General features: G+C 29.9%; 1 protein-coding gene across 3 annotated transcripts in view; it reads left to right on the plus strand.

Annotated features, from left to right (window-relative positions):
* Positions 1 to 14868: 14868 nt before the first annotated feature.
* Positions 14869 to 20571, plus strand: part of Eip63E (cyclin dependent kinase Eip63E) — a 74009-nt gene continuing 68306 nt past the window's right edge. For all 3 annotated transcript variants that reach the window (XM_080174445.1, XM_080174438.1, XM_080174454.1), the window contains exon 1: positions 14869 to 15261. The gene's annotated coding sequence lies outside the window, so the exon portion shown is untranslated. The remainder of the gene's footprint in view (positions 15262 to 20571) is intronic.

Below are 20571 nucleotides of genomic sequence, written 5' to 3' on the forward strand. Positions count from 1 at the left end.
AGCACGAAGAACTGAAACTTAACATTAAAACAAAAATCATATTAAACCTAAGTACCTTAAAAAGAAAAAATACTTTGGTTTTCTTTTCCATAGAAACGGTAATCACATATATTCTTATTTAATGATGAAACCAATTGGACGTGCGTAAATATATTTATGGGAAAAGAGCACATGACAAAATATGATAATTGTGATTCTACAATCGTAATCAGAGTTCTCCTATATTGGATACCTTAGGACAATGCAAACCATTCATGAAAAATGATCTCGCACACTGATGAACTAAAATGGTTATTATTTACAGTGAAGATTCCTATAGTTCCATGGAAGGATTATAATTATTTTTTAATTCAAAATCATGCCTAAAAAATACCCTTTCACTTTTCTCTTTAAATAAAAATTAAAATTATTGGGATGAATCATTGTTCTTGAAAGGTATGGACGTAAGAACGATTCTTAAAATTCTTAATCATATAATTGCAACAATATTTGAATACATAATACAACATGACAAATATATAAAACATGATTTGATATTATTAGAAAAATACTATTAATCTATTAAACAATAAGTCAATTCGTTAGATACATACTTCGTAGAAAAGACTAACTTTAAAAACACGAGAAAGAAACACTGCCTTGATTGATTGACTATTTATTCTAGTATTCGCAAAATATTGTTTCATTAACATAAATCTGAATATGGATTTGTCTGTATGTGCCAATATTACAATATATGCAACCCATATATTATATACCCTCATTATAATATAGTTTCATATACATAGAGAGTAGTACACCCTATATTTGTCTGTATATGTGCCAATATTACAATATATGCAACCCATATATTATATACCCTCATTATAATATAGTTTCATATACATAGAGAGTAGTACACCCTATATTTGTCTGTATATGTGCCAATATTACAATATATGCAACCCATATATTATATACCCTCATTATAATATAGTTTCATATACATAGAGAGTAGTACACCCCATATTTGTCTGTATATGTGCCAATATTACAATATATGCAACCCATATATTATATACCCTCATTATAATATAGTTTCATATACATAGAGAGTAGTACACCCCATATTTGTCTGTATGTGCCAATATTACAATATATGCAACCCATATATTATATACCCTCATTATAATATAGTTTCATATACATAGAGAGTAGTACACCCCATATTTGTCTGTATATGTGCCAATATTACAATATATGCAACCCATATATTATATACCCTCATTATAATATAGTTTCATATACATAGAGAGTAGTACACCCTATATTTGTCTGTATATGTGCCAATATTACAATATATGCAACCCATATATTATATACCCTCATTATAATATAGTTTCATATACATAGAGAGTAGTACACCCTATATTTGTCTGTATATGTGCCAATATTACAATATATGCAACCCATATATTATATACCCTCATTATAATATAGTTTCATATACATAGAGAGTAGTACACCCCATATTTGTCTGTATATGTGCCAATATTACAATATATGCAACCCATATATTATATACCCTCATTATAATATAGTTTCATATACATAGAGAGTAGTACACCCTATATTTGTCTGTATATGTGCCAATATTACAATATATGCAACCCATATATTATATACCCTCATTATAATATAGTTTCATATACATAGAGAGTAGTACACCCTATATTTGTCTGTATATGTGCCAATATTACAATATATGCAACCCATATATTATATACCCTCATTATAATATAGTTTCATATACATAGAGAGTAGTACACCCCATATTTGTCTGTATATGTGCCAATATTACAATATATGCAACCCATATATTATATACCCTCATTATAATATAGTTTCATATACATAGAGAGTAGTACACCCTATATTTGTCTGTATATGTGCCAATATTACAATATATGCAACCCATATATTATATACCCTCATTATAATATAGTTTCATATACATAGAGAGTAGTACACCCTATATTTGTCTGTATATGTGCCAATATTACAATATATGCAACCCATATATTATATACCCTCATTATAATATAGTTTCATATACATAGAGAGTAGTACACCCCATATTTGTCTGTATATGTGCCAATATTACAATATATGCAACCCATATATTATATACCCTCATTATAATATAGTTTCATATACATAGAGAGTAGTACACCCTATATTTGTCTGTATATGTGCCAATATTACAATATATGCAACCCATATATTATATACCCTCATTATAATATAGTTTCATATACATAGAGAGTAGTACACCCTATATTTGTCTGTATATGTGCCAATATTACAATATATGCAACCCATATATTATATACCCTCATTATAATATAGTTTCATATACATAGAGAGTAGTACACCCCATATTTGTCTGTATATGTGCCAATATTACAATATATGCAACCCATATATTATATACCCTCATTATAATATAGTTTCATATACATAGAGAGTAGTACACCCTATATTTGTCTGTATATGTGCCAATATTACAATATATGCAACCCATATATTATATACCCTCATTATAATATAGTTTCATATACATAGAGAGTAGTACACCCTATATTTGTCTGTATATGTGCCAATATTACAATATATGCAACCCATATATTATATACCCTCATTATAATATAGTTTCATATACATAGAGAGTAGTACACCCCATATTTGTCTGTATATGTGCCAATATTACAATATATGCAACCCATATATTATATACCCTCATTATAATATAGTTTCATATACATAGAGAGTAGTACACCCCATATTTGTCTGTATGTGCCAATATTACAATATATGCAACCCATATATTATATACCCTCATTATAATATAGTTTCATATACATAGAGAGTAGTACACCCCATATTTGTCTGTATATGTGCCAATATTACAATATATGCAACCCATATATTATATACCCTCATTATAATATAGTTTCATATACATAGAGAGTAGTACACCCTATATTTGTCTGTATATGTGCCAATATTACAATATATGCAACCCATATATTATATACCCTCATTATAATATAGTTTCATATACATAGAGAGTAGTACACCCTATATTTGTCTGTATATGTGCCAATATTACAATATATGCAACCCATATATTATATACCCTCATTATAATATAGTTTCATATACATAGAGAGTAGTACACCCCATATTTGTCTGTATATGTGCCAATATTACAATATATGCAACCCATATATTATATACCCTCATTATAATATAGTTTCATATACATAGAGAGTAGTACACCCTATATTTGTCTGTATATGTGCCAATATTACAATATATGCAACCCATATATTATATACCCTCATTATAATATAGTTTCATATACATAGAGAGTAGTACACCCTATATTTGTCTGTATATGTGCCAATATTACAATATATGCAACCCATATATTATATACCCTCATTATAATATAGTTTCATATACATAGAGAGTAGTACACCCCATATTTGTCTGTATATGTGCCAATATTACAATATATGCAACCCATATATTATATACCCTCATTATAATATAGTTTCATATACATAGAGAGTAGTACACCCTATATTTGTCTGTATATGTGCCAATATTACAATATATGCAACCCATATATTATATACCCTCATTATAATATAGTTTCATATACATAGAGAGTAGTACACCCTATATTTGTCTGTATATGTGCCAATATTACAATATATGCAACCCATATATTATATACCCTCATTATAATATAGTTTCATATACATAGAGAGTAGTACACCCCATATTTGTCTGTATATGTGCCAATATTACAATATATGCAACCCATATATTATATACCCTCATTATAATATAGTTTCATATACATAGAGAGTAGTACACCCTATATTTGTCTGTATATGTGCCAATATTACAATATATGCAACCCATATATTATATACCCTCATTATAATATAGTTTCATATACATAGAGAGTAGTACACCCTATATTTGTCTGTATATGTGCCAATATTACAATATATGCAACCCATATATTATATACCCTCATTATAATATAGTTTCATATACATAGAGAGTAGTACACCCCATATTTGTCTGTATATGTGCCAATATTACAATATATGCAACCCATATATTATATACCCTCATTATAATATAGTTTCATATACATAGAGAGTAGTACACCCTATATTTGTCTGTATATGTGCCAATATTACAATATATGCAACCCATATATTATATACCCTCATTATAATATAGTTTCATATACATAGAGAGTAGTACACCCTATATTTGTCTGTATATGTGCCAATATTACAATATATGCAACCCATATATTATATACCCTCATTATAATATAGTTTCATATACATAGAGAGTAGTACACCCTATATTTGTCTGTATATGTGCCAATATTACAATATATGCAACCCATATATTATATACCCTCATTATAATATAGTTTCATATACATAGAGAGTAGTACACCCCATATTTGTCTGTATATGTGCCAATATTACAATATATGCAACCCATATATTATATACCCTCATTATAATATAGTTTCATGTACATAGATGATAGTACACCCCATATTTGTCTGTATATGTGCCAATATTACAATATATGCAACCCATATATTATATACCCTCATTATAATATAGTTTCATATACATAGAGAGTAGTACACCCCATATTTGTCTGTATATGTGCCAATATTACAATATATGCAACCCATATATTATATACCCTCATTATAATATAGTTTCATGTACATAGAGAGTAGTACACCCCATATTTGTTTGTATATGTGCCAATATTACAATATATGCAACCCATATATTATATACCCTCATTATAATATAGTTTCATATACATAGAGAGTAGTACACCCCATATTTGTCTGTATATGTACCAATATTACAATATATGCAACCCATATATTATATACCCTCATTATAATATAGTTTCTTATACATAGAGAGTAGTACACCCCATATTTGTCTGTATATGTGCCAATATTACAATATATGCAACCCATATATTATATACCCTCATTGTAATATAGTTTCATATACATAGAGAGTAGTACACCCTATATTTGTCTGTATATGTGCTAATATTACAATATATGCAACCCATATATTATATACCCTCATTATAATATAGTTTCATATACATAGAGAGTAGTACACCCCATATTTGTCTGTATATGTGCCAATATTACAATATATGCAACCCATATATTATATACCCTCATTATAATATAGTTTCATATACATAGAGAGTAGTACACCCCATATTTGTCTGTATATGTGCCAATATTACAATATATGCAACCCATATATTATATACCCTCATTATAATATAGTTTCATGTACATAGATGATAGTACACCCCATATTTGTCTGTATATGTGCCAATATTACAATATATGCAACCCATATATTATATACCCTCATTATGATATAGTTTCATTTACATAGAGGGTAGTACACCCTATATTTGTCTGTATATGCCAATATGACAATATATGTAATAAACCACGGAGTAAGGGAGGGGACAATGGATCGAATATTCAATTTTTAGGAGTCTCAGACTTTGGGTACTGGCTTAAAGGGAATGTGCAAGAATTTAGCAGTTCCTGACTGAGTTTGGGTACTTGCGCATGAAATGCCGCTACTCGTTATGTATGTTTTGAATATTGCAGACGGGGAGAAGGGATAAGGGAAGTGGGGGCAAGGGAAATAAACACTCGTTGTGTTAGTTTGGAATGTAGCAGACGGGGAGAAGGGAGAAGGGAGGTGGGGGCAAGGGGCAAGGGAAATAAACAGAATAAAAAGGGGCAGTCATATTCTTGCTAGCAGCTGGCCGGGTCCAATAATCTTGTAATATAAAAATCACACCAAAAAATCTCAATATATTTCATCAAAAACAAGTTGTGATTTCACTTTACATGACGCTATGGAAATCTATTATTCAATTAACAATCCCTTTATAATTTCCTACAAATTTATTGGATTAAACTGGATTTCATGCCCTTTCTTTGATAACTCTTATATTGAATTAATTGCCCATTGTCCCCTCCCTTACTCCCTGGTAATAAACGCTTAATATACCCTCAAAAATAAAAAATTGCTAATAGAGTACTTTGACATTTTGAATGTTGAGCCTTTGTTTGCCTTCTACGTTTATTGTCTCTGCTATTATTCTCATTCCAATGCAAACCAAGTTAGCATTCATAGTGACAAGCTGATCATTTCATGGATACAGTATTTATATATTTGAAGGCTAGTTTTTTTGCTTTAAATTTTGAAATTAGATGCAGTAATTCAAATTTAATTTAATTGTAAAAGAAAATCAACTATTAACCTATATATTATGTGTTGGGGTTAAAAAGATGAATGATAATTGTAGGCTAGGCTTTCTACTTTGTTATTAACACTAATTAGTTTTATTTGTTTGTTTTTTAGTAAACAATGCGTGAAGGGTCAGGTAACTTTATCTGGTTGTAGATGGTGGCGACTAAAGATCCTGAGGTTTGTATTGAAATAAGATTTTAGTACAAGCAACAGTTTCGCTTTAGTCTTCAGCCTTCTCTGTTTTAACATTTGTTTAAAATTTTCTTCCAAACTTATTCAATCTAGTAACTTTATTTCTATAACCGATTCATTAAAGTTTGATACTAAATGCTATATCTATGTTTTTTTTGTCGTTATGACAAGTGCGATATTTTTTTTGCCTGTTGATTTGCCTTTATAATTTTTTTTTAAAGTCATAATGTTCGTAAGAACCATCTTTTCCCTACATTATTTCAACCCAATGTTAATACAATATCACATTTTCAAATAAACCAGAATATCCGAGTGTTCTTTAGAAGTTAAGGAAATTAATTGTTGAATTTCTGATTGAGGTTAATTTGATTTGTAGAATAATTTGAAATACAAACATTAACACAATATTACAAGTACATTTCAATTAATCAAGGTACTTGCAATGGTACAAAAAACACTAAATCCTAAATCCTAAGGTGTGTGTGTGTGTCTGTTGAGTTAATATCTTAGTAACTGCTTACCTGATTTGGTTATACTCTTCATAAAAAGCTTGCTATAGGTTCAGATTCACTTATATATATTTTAAGGTGTTATTATTATGCAAAAAATTGGTAGTAGCTTTTCACGATGAGGTTCAGTCGTTCGTTTGCATTTACGTAACATTTCTTATCTTAGATTAAGGTATTTTCTATTAATTTCATCCTTAGCATGATGATTCCTCAAATAGTTTGGTATAATGTAGAAAGCGTAGTGAGTTTGTAATCCATACCGAAAAAGCCATGTGTTGCTCCTTTGTCTGTCTGATTTGCTAAACTGCACTTTTGTGGAAGATATCATAATTGTTTTTATACCTTTTGCCTTTAAAATGGTGTAAACTTAAAGTACTAAATGGCAATGAAATTGTTTATTTCTAAAGAAACAAGAACAAAGTGGAAAAAGCGGCGGATCTACTTGCCACCGTAAATTAAGTTCAAATAAGTCTTAGTAGGGCAACAGAAGAAAATACAAGTTTATTAATCAGTTTCGAAGACATACAGGAAAATTATAAATAAAAATACCAAGGGGTAGTGACTGCCTACCCCCTCCCCCACCTTCTAAGTCCTTAGAACTGTAATATTTTTTTATCTAAAAAAGTTTATTTTGCCCTATGATTGTTTAGAAATTACAGGGGCAAGGCGACAACTATGACATTACCAGAGACAGACCTACACCTTAGTATATAGAGTAGGTATGTGCTACTGAAAACAATATAAAATTTGTATTGTATATTTCTAAGAAACAATATGTTCTTCTTGTAAGTATTGCAAAAATTATTTATCAAGAATAAAGAAACTAGTAAATGACATAAAAATAAGTTTTGCTTGTAAGTATTGCAAATATTATTTAACAAGAATAAAGAAACTAGTAAATGACATAAAAATAAGTTTTGCTTGTAAGTAATGCAAATATTATTTATCAAGAATAAAGAAACTAGTAAATGACATAAAAATAAGTTCTTCTTGTAAGTATTGCAAATATTATTTATCAAGAATAAAGAAACTAGTAAATGACATAAAAATAAGTTCTTCTTGTAAGTATTGCAAATATTATTTATCAAGAATAAAGAAACTAGTAAATGACATGAAAATAAGTTCTTCTTGTAAGTATTGCAAATAAAATTTATCAAAAAAAGAAATTAGTACCTAAAAAATAATTAAGTCTTATTTATCAGGAAAAGAGCTTTTTTATAATTGGCTAGAATCTTTTAGGATGTAATAAACAAGAATATAACTACTTTATTTAGATCAATGTTATTGGTGACAAACGGTATGTAAAAAGTATAGGTATCACACAGATAATCATAAAGTCGTGGAGTTTAATTTAATTTTCAAGGTGATTTTTCTTTCAGATCTTAGTTATAACAATTAGTTATTAGACTCCATAATTTTGGACCTAAAAACAAACAGTACAGATTTGGAAAATTATGATCAATTGCAAAATATATTATTTCCAAGGGCTACTCTAACAAAATTGTTCTATCCCACCATACTAAGGGATTTAACATACATTTTTGGCAACTGTGCTTGGTAAGTCATTTGTCAGTACTAGGAATAGGGTAAAAGCCTTAGCTAATAAACAGGTGCAACTCATTGAGAAGCTTTGGGTAAATTCAATTGGTTTATCCCTGAAATATTGCAAAGAAAATGCAGAAAAAAGATTCATGTCTTCTCTAAATAAAATATGCTTTAGAATTTACATTTATTTATGCAAGGATTTGTTTCATCTGCAGGTAGGCTTATATCTATTTTTTGGGCAAAAAAAGTAAAAAGATTGAAAATTTATATTTTTGATTTAATTAATACTTTGGTTAACTTTTAGTTTGTTTGTGTAATTAAATGCTTTGAATATTTTATTTCGTCTTTCAAGGACTGTTTAACTCTACACCAGAAAGGTTCATTTTAAGTGAGATATTTTGCATGAATTTTAAGATTTTTTTTATCACCTAATTACCTTATTTTAAACCAGATAAACTCTTGAAGTTAGCGAAAAAATGAAGAAAATTGTGAATAATATTTGCAAAGTTTTACCAGTATCGGAAAACAAATATTCCCGCTGAAAGTTAATTGTTATAGTCGGCAACTCTCGGATGGCTTGGCAATAAATATTGCTCAAATATTAGATTTCCAATAATTAGCTTCACTTACAAAAGGATGCTACCAGAGAGAGGTATAATCCTTATAATAACAAGTTTGAGCATGTATAGATATGCAGAAATAATTTTTGTTTCTTTGAAGCTAAAGATCTTTGAAATTTCCAATCGAAATGGTTGTACTTTATAAGAGCACTTTATACATATCTTCGGGTGGTTTCAATACAAAGTTGAACAATGAATGTCTGAAGCTGAAGATCTTGTTAACGGCGAAATTGATTTGGATATGCTTCTTAATTATTAAACCTACAAGTCTTGTGATAGTTTTAGGCTAATTTCTGTTAATCCTGTTTCCAGTAAGAAAAGAGAAACATTTAAATAATTTATAATATCATATTATATAATCTAGACAAAGAATTATTCTTTTTACCTATTATTGTCAGTAAAAACTTTTAGCATTGCTTATATAAAAGTAACTGTGTGTCTACCTGTGTGTGAGTATAGGTCCTTGGAAGGTTTATAACTATTTTGGGGCATTCCTTTTACCAATAAGTATTCAGTATTTACTTTGTCTGTCTGAAATGCTACAAAATATGGATATAAAAATACATGAAAAGGGTTTTGTGAACTTTTTCTCCAATATATTTTGATTTGTATTCTTGATTTTAACAAATGCTCTTTAAATCTCTTTGTCTGTATTTCCTTCTTTGTTTTTTGTGTTTCGCTACTTTTGGATGTTGTCATCCTTGTTTTGTGCATATCTTGGTATCTAAAAGAGTAGAATATGTACATAATTTCCTGTACACAATCTTAAATTCCTTTCTTCACTCAGAGAAGGAATGATAAATGTAAGTTTGTCAAGTAGCTTTTCACTTAGTAAGGATGGAACAATTCCTAATGTTTGTTTACTTTCTTCAAAGTGGTTGGGTGTTTAAAAAAATTTATTTATTATTATACGTGTTACAAAATTATTTTAGGAGTTGCAAGATTTACATATATTTCAGTTTAAAGTGTAAGGCATTTTCACTTTAAGCTCAAGACTTAAATAAAAAGTTAATTAACCCGCAGATATGGCTTAGTGGTTTAACGTCCGCTTATCTGTTGGGGAGGTGTCGGGTTTGAGTCCCCAGACCGCATCAATACTAAAGATGTAAAAATTAGTACCTACTGCTGCTCTTTCAGGCGTTAGAGATTTGGAGTAAGAGTAGGGGGAAGCCTTAGCCCTAAATCAGGTATGCATGGGTGGTCCTTGGCATGGTGCACTAGTGATCGAAAAACGCTGTAAGGTCATAGGTTGAATGAAAAGTCCTTGTGGACTAGCATTGTGTATTAGTGGCGTTTATTAGTTCAACGACTAGGAGTCATGCTTTGATTCTAGGTTGCATTGAAAAGTCCCTAGGATTTGATGTGGCTTCAGTCAATGCTGATACAGCGTCATGTTCATGCTTGGGTTGCATTAATTGTCGCAATAATACTGTGACTGGAAAATCACGAAACCTTAACTCTTCACCCATAAGGTTGAAGTGTAAATTACCCACAAGTCCTAATTAAAGTGCCAAGGAAATTGATGGGAAGGATGCAACTTGAATCCGCATCATACCAAAGACGTTAAAAATGGTACCTACCTGCTCTGTTCGGCACAGGACATCAAAGAGTTAGAGTAATGCCTTAGCCCCAAACAGGCGCAACTCATTACCATGCACAGTTAGGATCTCCAGACAAAGATCGTGCAATCAAAGGGTTGGTTGTCTGTAATGTACTGTACCACGGGTATGAGGTGAAGGACCAAGAGTCTGGCCTTGAGTTGACAAGTTGACTGTTCAGTCCAGGTGCAACTCACCCACACGACATTAACATTAAATAAAATTAAAATCTGTATGAGAGTATTTAAAGATTTGTCAATTTTAAGTCTGTTTCATTGGTTATTTCCATAAAAGAGTTTAAAGGAGATGCTTTTACATATGATGATGCCAACCTCTAACATATAAGACATTCAGATAAAGTCATCGTTGTGAAAAAGCTGGTTATCCAATAGGTGTTAAAATATTTTTATCCCTCAAATGTCAAATCCCTTTATCAGCAGAGGTGGGGCATTCAATGCCCCCTCCCCCAACCTTTAAGGGTTAATATACTTTTAATAATAATTCTTATAAGTAAAACTTAAAACATCTATTCATTTAAACACCCTATTCCATTTATATAAGTCCAACTTATGGTATAATCTGCATAAGAGGCAACGGAAAGTTTATGTTACATTTATTTAGTTATTATGTAAAAAAAGTGTTATGTTTTGTTATCTTTAAAAATAAATAATTTTAGAAATATTAAAATTTCCAATTTGTAAAGGCTGTTAATGTTAAATAATGAATTTGTAATTCACATGAAGCAATATCACTTTTTATTTGTTTAATTTAAGTTGTTTATCCCAAATCCTTTTATGCATTTTCTATTCAGAGCACATTTTGGATGATATTAATTGCTGAAATTAAATCAATATCTTTTGGCTGAATTAAGCTCGATTTATAAGTTTTTGCAAAAAAACGAAGTCTTGGCCCACAATGTTTGTGACGACAGATTTCTTTGATATCGAGAAAGATTGTAAACTTTAGCTGGCTGCATCTTTGCTCACACACACACACACACACACACACACAAGCTTTCTTATAATTATCCATCCTGATTAACTCTCTAACCAATATAATAAAGATTATACAGTTAGGGAGTTGAATCCATTTTTATAGAAGCAGAAATATAATCTATGATTATGGTTTGGACCTTCTAAAACTGTAATCTACCTTTCCACTTTCCCCTCTCTTGGTGAAGATATCTTCAACGCCGATACGATTTTTGAAATGTAAGATTCTACTTTCCCTTCTCTTGGTGAAGATATCTTCAACGCCGATACGATTTTTGAAATGTAAGATTCCACTTTCCCCTCTCTTGGTGAAGATATCTTCAACGCCGATACGATTTTTGAAATTTAAGATTCCACTTTTGCCTCTCTTGGTGAAGATATCTTCAACAAGAGAGACAAAAGTGGAATCTTATATTTCAAAAATCGTATCGGCGTTGAAGATATCTTCACCAAGAGAGGGGAAAGTGGAAGGGTAGATTACAGTTTTAGAGGGTCCAAACCATAATCATAGATTATATTTCTGCTTCTATAAAAATGGATTCAACTCCCTAACTGTTATAATCTCCAACTACCTCGTATATTTGACAATTGAATATAATTTCGTAAATTAGAAAGATTTTTGGTGTATCAGTTGATTGCACATTGCCAGAATGTTGTTACATATTATTTGTCGTCTTCAGCGGCAGAATGCAAACCTTCATCGGATTTGTCCCCAAAGTTTTTAAGAAAATCTTTGTTTAAATAGACATTGCCTTAAAGACCTAATTAGGAATCATACTGATTTTGATCTTGGACCAATGGTAAGCACCAGACTTTCTTTACAATAATTAACAATTGTCTGAACAGCAAAAAGTTTTAGATTTTTACATTTTTTCTTATAAATTTTATTTCTATTCTTCGAATACAAATTATTTTGTTAAGTCTAAATATTAAGATAAAAAAAATCTGCGAGCCTTTGATAATTGTATTATATTTGAATACGTCATTCTGACGCGTGCATGGGATTATTTGTATGAAAAGTATAAGTGTGATCATGCTAAGGTGGAGTGTGGGGGGAATTAATCTTTAGGGATAAAATATTTCTCAATATTGGTCACACGATTAGTTTATATCATAGAGGCCTCTAGTGGCACATTAAATGTTGTCTATAATTTTCTATTAATTTCTATGTTGCGTTCAAGTCTCTACGTAAAAAAAATTGTTTTCAATCTTTTTGTGATTTCTCTTGGGAGGGTGGTGGTACCCTTCCCAAAAATAGTTATAAACCTTCCCGGGACCTATGAGAAACTACCCTGTTAAGGAGAACCCGATCGGTTCAGCGGTTAGCGAGTTTCTTTGATACAAACAGACAGACAGACATCATTCTACTTTGTATTATAGACAAAGTTTGTATCCTAAGCAGAAGAAATATGATAATGCATAATTATCGCATCGTATTACAGACAGTTTTCCGCGGAAAAGAAAATGAAGAATTAATGTAATAATTCCTTTTTTGGGACATTTTATTAAAGAACTGTTACCAAGTCTATGACTACCATCTAAGATGATAGAAAAGCAATTTAATTAGGGAGAGTCGTGTAATTATAGTTAGATTAAGCATATAGCAACATTCATCCTTTTAATTTTATAATTTGGAAAAGAAACTAACCTTCACATAAGTTTGATTGGAAAAAGGAAAAATCCTGTAACAAAAAAACAATCTTATAACAAGGAAAGGATTTTTTGTCCTTTTAGATCTCTCTAACCACTTACCCGAGAAGCGTTACCTATGGCCGGGTAAACTTATGATATTTTTCTGACCTCTCGTTAGCTCCCTTCGAATATAGAGCCCCAAAATAAGATAAGGCAAAAAAGATCAAAACGAATATGAAAACAGAAAGAAGAAAGAAAGAAGGGTCAGTATATGATACATAAATGTGTGTGTGAGTGTGTGTGTGTATGAGTGTGTTTGTACATATGTGTATCTCTCTCTTTCTTTCTGTCCCAACAACCAATTTTCCATAGCTCAAGAAAAAGGAAAGAGATAGATAGATAGAGAGAGGGAAAGAGAGGCGAGAGAGGTAAAGTAACCATGGGCTTCCAAGTAGAAGAAAGGAAGTTTTAAAAGAAAGAGGGAATAATTCTCCCCCCTTTTTATTATGGAAACAGGGAAGAGGGTCACACCTTGTTTCAACTAAAAATAAATTAAATTAGTTGGTCAAATCTAAATAAAAAATATTAATCTAAATTTATGTGTTTTTAAGAGCATTGAAAATATTTAAAAAGGAGAAAAAATGTTTCTTTGAGATAACAGGAAAATTTATACAATTCGGGAATCGATGGTCTTCAGATTGCATTCGCAGAACCCCATTATATTTAACATAAATACATAAAGAAATCCTTTTGCGCAATAAATAAAAATCAATTGTCAATTTCAAATTAATAAGTCACAATGTTTTTCTAATAATAAATTTTAGTTTCTTCATAAAGTTTTCAAAAAATATTATTTTTTACTTATTTGCTCTTCAAGACGCCAGTATGGTTTAGTATAAAAGGACAAAGGGAAATGAGATTAGAGGGAAGGGAGGAGTTGAGAAGGAAGGTGGTGCGATGAAAAAAGGGAAGGGTGTTAAGGGGAACCATGACTCAGAGTAGCAAAGTTCTCCGAGAAGAGAAGGTAAGGAAATTGGTTGCCTAATTGTAATTTTCTTACCAATTTAATTTGAAAAAATGTATAAAAATATGTCTTTATCACACTAGTTTTTTACTTAACAAATTTTTTTTATATATAAAAAAACCTAGATATAGTTTGATATTCCTAAAAAAGGGAGGGGGGGCTGGTATGAAAATTTAAAAAATTAAAAAATATTTCTAAGAGGATAATACCAAAAATGATATAATTGCTAATTTTCAATCACCTATTATAAAAAAGATTCTTTTAAATTTTTTTTTGTAAAATTTATATTAAAAAAGTCCGTCCTGCGTAAAAATTTGGGCAACCCTGTGCTATGGACTCCGTTCACGACGGAGTATGATGAGACTCTCTTCTTCTCCACAGTAAATCCTCTAAAGTTGACAGAGCAACACACGGAGCCACACACACACACACCCTTCCTCCGTCCAGTTGTATGAATTGTTTAATCTAAATCTTGCCACTACACTATTACCATATATATACACAAATATAAAGTGATATTTTAACAATATTATAATTGGGCCTGTGATTTAGTCGGCGTGTGTGCTGTAGTGCTAGTAATAGAGAATATAAAAAAATGTTAAAATAAAACTGTGCTTATTTGCTGTTACTGTGTGTTTGTCAGTTTCACTACACAACAGTGCTTGCATTTATTTCTTCACCAAAGGACAAGAAAAATCCTAGAAAAAAAACATGCCATGCTCTTTGATGTTCAAATATACTGGTAAGTATTTCTCATATCAAATAACAGACAATTTATTGAAAAATAAAGTTTAATGATAAGAAAAGGAAGTTAAAACTTGGTGCAGATTTTTTTGATGATATTTTTCCTTGACATTGGTGGAAGAGAATAAATGACTAGAGATGTAAAAGTTTAGTTTCAGCTGTGCTCAACATTTTTTAGCTCTACAGTTTTGTCTCATTTGTACTCTTAATATTTTATTTATTTAAAAAGCTATTCAGATCTGAATACTAAATGTTTTAATGAATTTTATGTATACCCTTTTCTTAAAGACACATGAGGTCTTTTCAAATCATAAATAATCTATTTTTCACTCGAAATATATTTTTTTCTCGCTACAAACAGTGTAATGGTTTTTCTAAAATGACAATGACCAACAATTTTGTGCACGTGTAAATTTAAGATTTTAAAAATTTCGATACTTTATTCTTTAAAATTATGAGAAAATATATTGTGAATATTTAAACCACTAGAGAAATATCTGTCCACTGACTTGAGAGTTGCCTTACAAGGACTGTCTTCCATAAAATTGCTTTTTTAAAATTCAAAAATCCAGCGTGAAACTTTTGTACCTTGTTTATTTTTAAACTTTAAAAGATATTAAAGCATTTTGATTGAAGAAATTAGATTTGTTACCTATAACATTTTAGATATCCTAATTAGATATGCTCTTTTAGAGGCCTTTGTATTCATAATTTGGCGTTTTACATCTCCATCGGGAGCTATACGTTTATATGAACAATTTAGCGGCTAGCATGTATTGTGAAGAGATGTATAGCGATGAAAAGGGCTGTGTAGCTAAGATTTGAATTACACATGTAACTAAAGAATCATATACATATAATTACATAAGATAACCTTAAAAATTCAAAGTGCTCCATTCAGGATACTGTAAATATATCTTATGATAAAATAGAGCAATATTTCAAAGACAGTCCTTTTAAGAGGTTGCAATATCCAAAATATTGGAATACTCAATACTTGTTTTCATAGGATCATAAAATTATAGACGATATCTTATCTCCTTAGCTGAGCTCAAGGTATTATATGTTTTCTTTCTTGTTGTCCCCTGGGAGTAGCAATACTATACTATATACATATATATTATATATAGGAGCCCACCAAAAGAAACCTGAACCTTTATACTTATATTTCTGGAAGATCCTTTGTTTAATTTGTAAACCACCAATTATCCTCCCCCCTCCATCCTTATTCTAATTTAAATATCATAATGTCTTTCTATTAACGTCAGATCAATTATGTGTCAGCTATGAATAATTTTACTTAATACTGTGTAGTCAACACTAACAGCTTTAAAACATTAACTGAGCACGAGTCAATGAAAAACTACTAACTCTAACAGGTTCAACACTGTTGTTGAGAGCATCGCAGGGTTTTACAGACTTATAACCCATAAAATAAGTAAATATAGGGAAGTGGTATGATAGTTTCACTAACTAAGCAAATGGTTTATCCTCTATATCTTATAAAAGTTGTTATTAGATAAGAACACAATAGACTTTGTATGAACTATTCAGTGAAAATAGACTTTGTATGAGCTATTCAGTGAAAATAGACTTTGTATGAGCTATTCAGTGAAAATAGACTTTGTATGAGCTATTCAGTGAAAAACTTCAGATGATCAGTTCTTTTACTTTTTTTTATAACTTATCTTTTAATTAGATCTGATTATAGTTTATTTCCAGTAAAAATAAAAGAAGTAGACTCGACAAAGTGTCCGACAAAATGAGCCGTGTGACGTCATAAAAGTGAGAGATGAGAGAAGAAGTGGGAAAGAAAACCCCTTAAAAATGGATGGATCTATTGACGTCATACGGATCATTTTGTCGGACACTTTGTCGAGTCCCTTAAAAAAGAGCTAGGCATATGAGCTTTGGCTGGCCAATGAGATAATTTAATATCTTCCTTCTAATATTTTTTTCTAGATATAACCAGAAAAATATGTATTATTAATACAGAATTTTTTAAAAAAGAAATCTTATGCCTAATAAGTGTCCAGTCCACTTCACACATAACTTAGTCATATTTTATGTAAGATAATTATAATCAAATGAAGATATTTGTAGTTACCAGTATGAAATATTTTTGTGTTAAAGTTATATTAGAAAATTATGTATTTTAAAAAAAATATGGAAATATAAATAAGTATTTTGCATAAAAAAACCTAATATTTTTTGCAAAATTTAAAGCTTAGTATTTAACATAAAATAAAAGCAGAATTACATATTTTAAAATATGTAACAGAAAGGTATTATGTGAGTTGAATGTACGAACAGGAATGTAATAATATAGATAGGGATAAAATAAAATAAAAAAAATATTATTATTATACTAATATTACTAGCGGCTACGCCCTTAAGGAACTTAAGGGAAAGGGAGGGAGGGGTGGGGGGGTCGATAAGCACTAAAGTAGACCCTCCACTTTCCAATTTATTCTTAAAAAGAAAGAGTAAAGAAATTTTAAGGTTATCTTACTCGGGACAGTTTCTCTTGGTAGGATGGAGAAAACCTCCCCCGAAATAGTTATAAAGATTCTTTGGAGTTATAAGAAGCTTCACTGTAATGGAGAAATATATCGGTCCAGTGGTTGTCGAGAACTTAAGCAACATACAGACATCTTGTTACTTTTTATGAGAATAAAAATAGTACTGTTTTATATCCTCATTTAGAGTATATTGTTTTGATTAATGTCTATCCCCGCATCTCTGAAAATTTATATGATACATAATATATAATTTTGTGTCTCGGGTATACAATATATGCTGAAATTGGTGTCAGATTACGGGATTAAAAAACTGAAGGAGAAATAAGACAGATATCCTATATTCATTGCAAATTTTATATTCTGCCTCAAATTTATACCAGGTTTGATAACAAAGAGAATCGGAGAAATAGGAAGATGAAAGTTAGCTAATATAATATAAATCTATATAAGTGAAGCTCAACAAATTAGATAGACAAACGAACATCAACAAATATATAATATTATATTTTTAAAAAGAATAATATTTCGAAATTTTAGCAAAAATTTCAACATCATTCTACTATTATTATTATATTATATAGATTATCATATTATATAGATTAGAAAGCTTTTTTTGTCTGTAGCAAAGAATCTCGCTAACCGCCAAACAGATATGATTCTCCTTTACAGTGAAGCTTCTTATAGGTCCTGGGAAGGTTCTTAACTATTTTGAGGGAGGGTAACTTCACCCACCAAAAAATGTCTTTTTCTCTTAAAAACTTAAATTGAAATGGGGACGGGGAACTGGGGCTAGATGCTTCTATGGGCGCAGCCGTTAGTCTATAATAATGTAGTTAACCTATATTAATAACAATTTAAAGATGGGTTTTATCAAATGCTTTGCAGATGTCAAACCTACTTTAATGTCCCCTAAAAAGAAAATAACAAAATTATTTTTACTCAAAACTTTTTAAATTTTGATAACCTTCTTTACACAGTAGGGTAAATTGATTGACACAAACTGCATTATGTTTAGTATATTTAAATGACTTTTTAGGTAAATTAACTTTTTAGTCTCTAACACTGTAATTATTTTGATAGAAATATAATTAAAAAATATATAACTTATATAAGAAATAATTTCATCGTATTAGTTTAAAATTTGATTAAATAGCAATATTATGGAAAGCTGATATTACACAAAAATATATTATAAAATCAATAAATCATTTTGTATAATATTGGACCAAATATAATTAGAAATATCAAAAACAGTTTTCTTTTTAAATTGTTATTTAAAGGCTAAATATTTTCTTTTATTTATCCAATCATATAAAGTAGTGTTTTTGTTTGTCTGTTACGATCTTACTAAGATCTGAACCGTTTCATAATTTTTCATTCTATGCAAGCTTCATATAGGTCCTGGGGTGGTTTTATTCTATTTAATTTTGGTTTTAGACCATTTTCTAACCTATCCACTAACCTTTTTGTATCTTTTCTTTATAAATGTTATTATCTTTGTTTCCTTGATTTTTTAAACATGAAGCTTGGAACTTACAAACAAAAGTACAGAAGGAAGGTCAATATATAAAATAAAAAATCGATCTTTGAAACAAAATTGTTATTAAAAAACATACAGAACTTAGTGTTACATTTAAGAAAAAACTGCTATTTCATATGATGTTATGTAAAGTTTGAACTCCAGAGAACAATTTAATCATTCTTTCAATGTTGTAACAACAAGATATTTAGTGATTGAAAACAATTCCCTTATCAGCATTATCTCCCCCAAACACAAAGATAAAACAAATAGGTTGCAGGATTCTTCCAGATTTTGATAAATGTCTCAATTTATCTTCCATCCTCTTTTGTTTGAAGTATTCCTCACCAAAAAGAGAATCTTTTAACATAATTTTAAAATGGACTCGAGAATTTGGCTAAATTCAGTTTCAATTTGATAATAGTTGTTTCGCATATATCCTCTAGAAGTCTAAGAGGAAAATTTATTAAGTTCCTTATTTAGCTGTTAGCTTTACATCGGCCAATGGGAATTTCAGGCTATTTTTTACAGTTCAAGTGTGATGGTTTAGGCTATTTTGCTACCTCCTCTTTACTAAATGATAGGATCACAGCCGCTAGTAATCAAAAATATAATTGACAGATAAGCGAAACCTTTACCTACTTATTCTAAAATCTTGAAAGAATGATGAAATAAATCGATTTTTATAGACTTTTTGTTATTTTTGGCCAAATGTTGTGTTTTGTAAAAAGTGACTAAGTTTATCCCCTGGGGCACTTTGGAAGATATTTAGATTGAGGGATGGATGTATATTAGGGCCAGGGAGGGTAAGGATAGTTAGATTTTTTCCCTCTGATATTTTTATTTTGTAAAAGTTTTTTGGAATTTATAAAAGAATTCAACAATTAAAAAAGTTGTATCATTAGGATATGAAACAATTATTACTATACTTAATTGTTCAACATCTGTATTAATGAATAATTTTGGAAAAAGATTTCATTTTCTCGTATTCATTCGAATCCGGTGGCCTTCGGCACCTCTGGGTTAAAAAAAATAGTTTTAATCTTATAATTGTACGTTTTATATCTGCGGAAATCCGTTTATAATACGATACGAGAAATAACTATTATTACATTACCTTTTTTAATGGACTTTGTCATTCCTGTTTTATGAAAGTTTAATCGTACAATCTAGTGACGCAATTAAAATATATATTTTGAACTAAATCTTAAAATTTTACTCTAAATGACATTGTATGTATCTTGTATGTAATTTAAGATTTAAATTG

The sequence above is a fragment of the Acartia tonsa genome, chromosome 1 (assembly GCF_053477335.1).
Source record: "Acartia tonsa isolate MP-2025a chromosome 1, ASM5347733v1, whole genome shotgun sequence".
In the NCBI taxonomy this organism is placed as follows: domain Eukaryota; kingdom Metazoa; phylum Arthropoda; class Copepoda; order Calanoida; family Acartiidae; genus Acartia; species Acartia tonsa.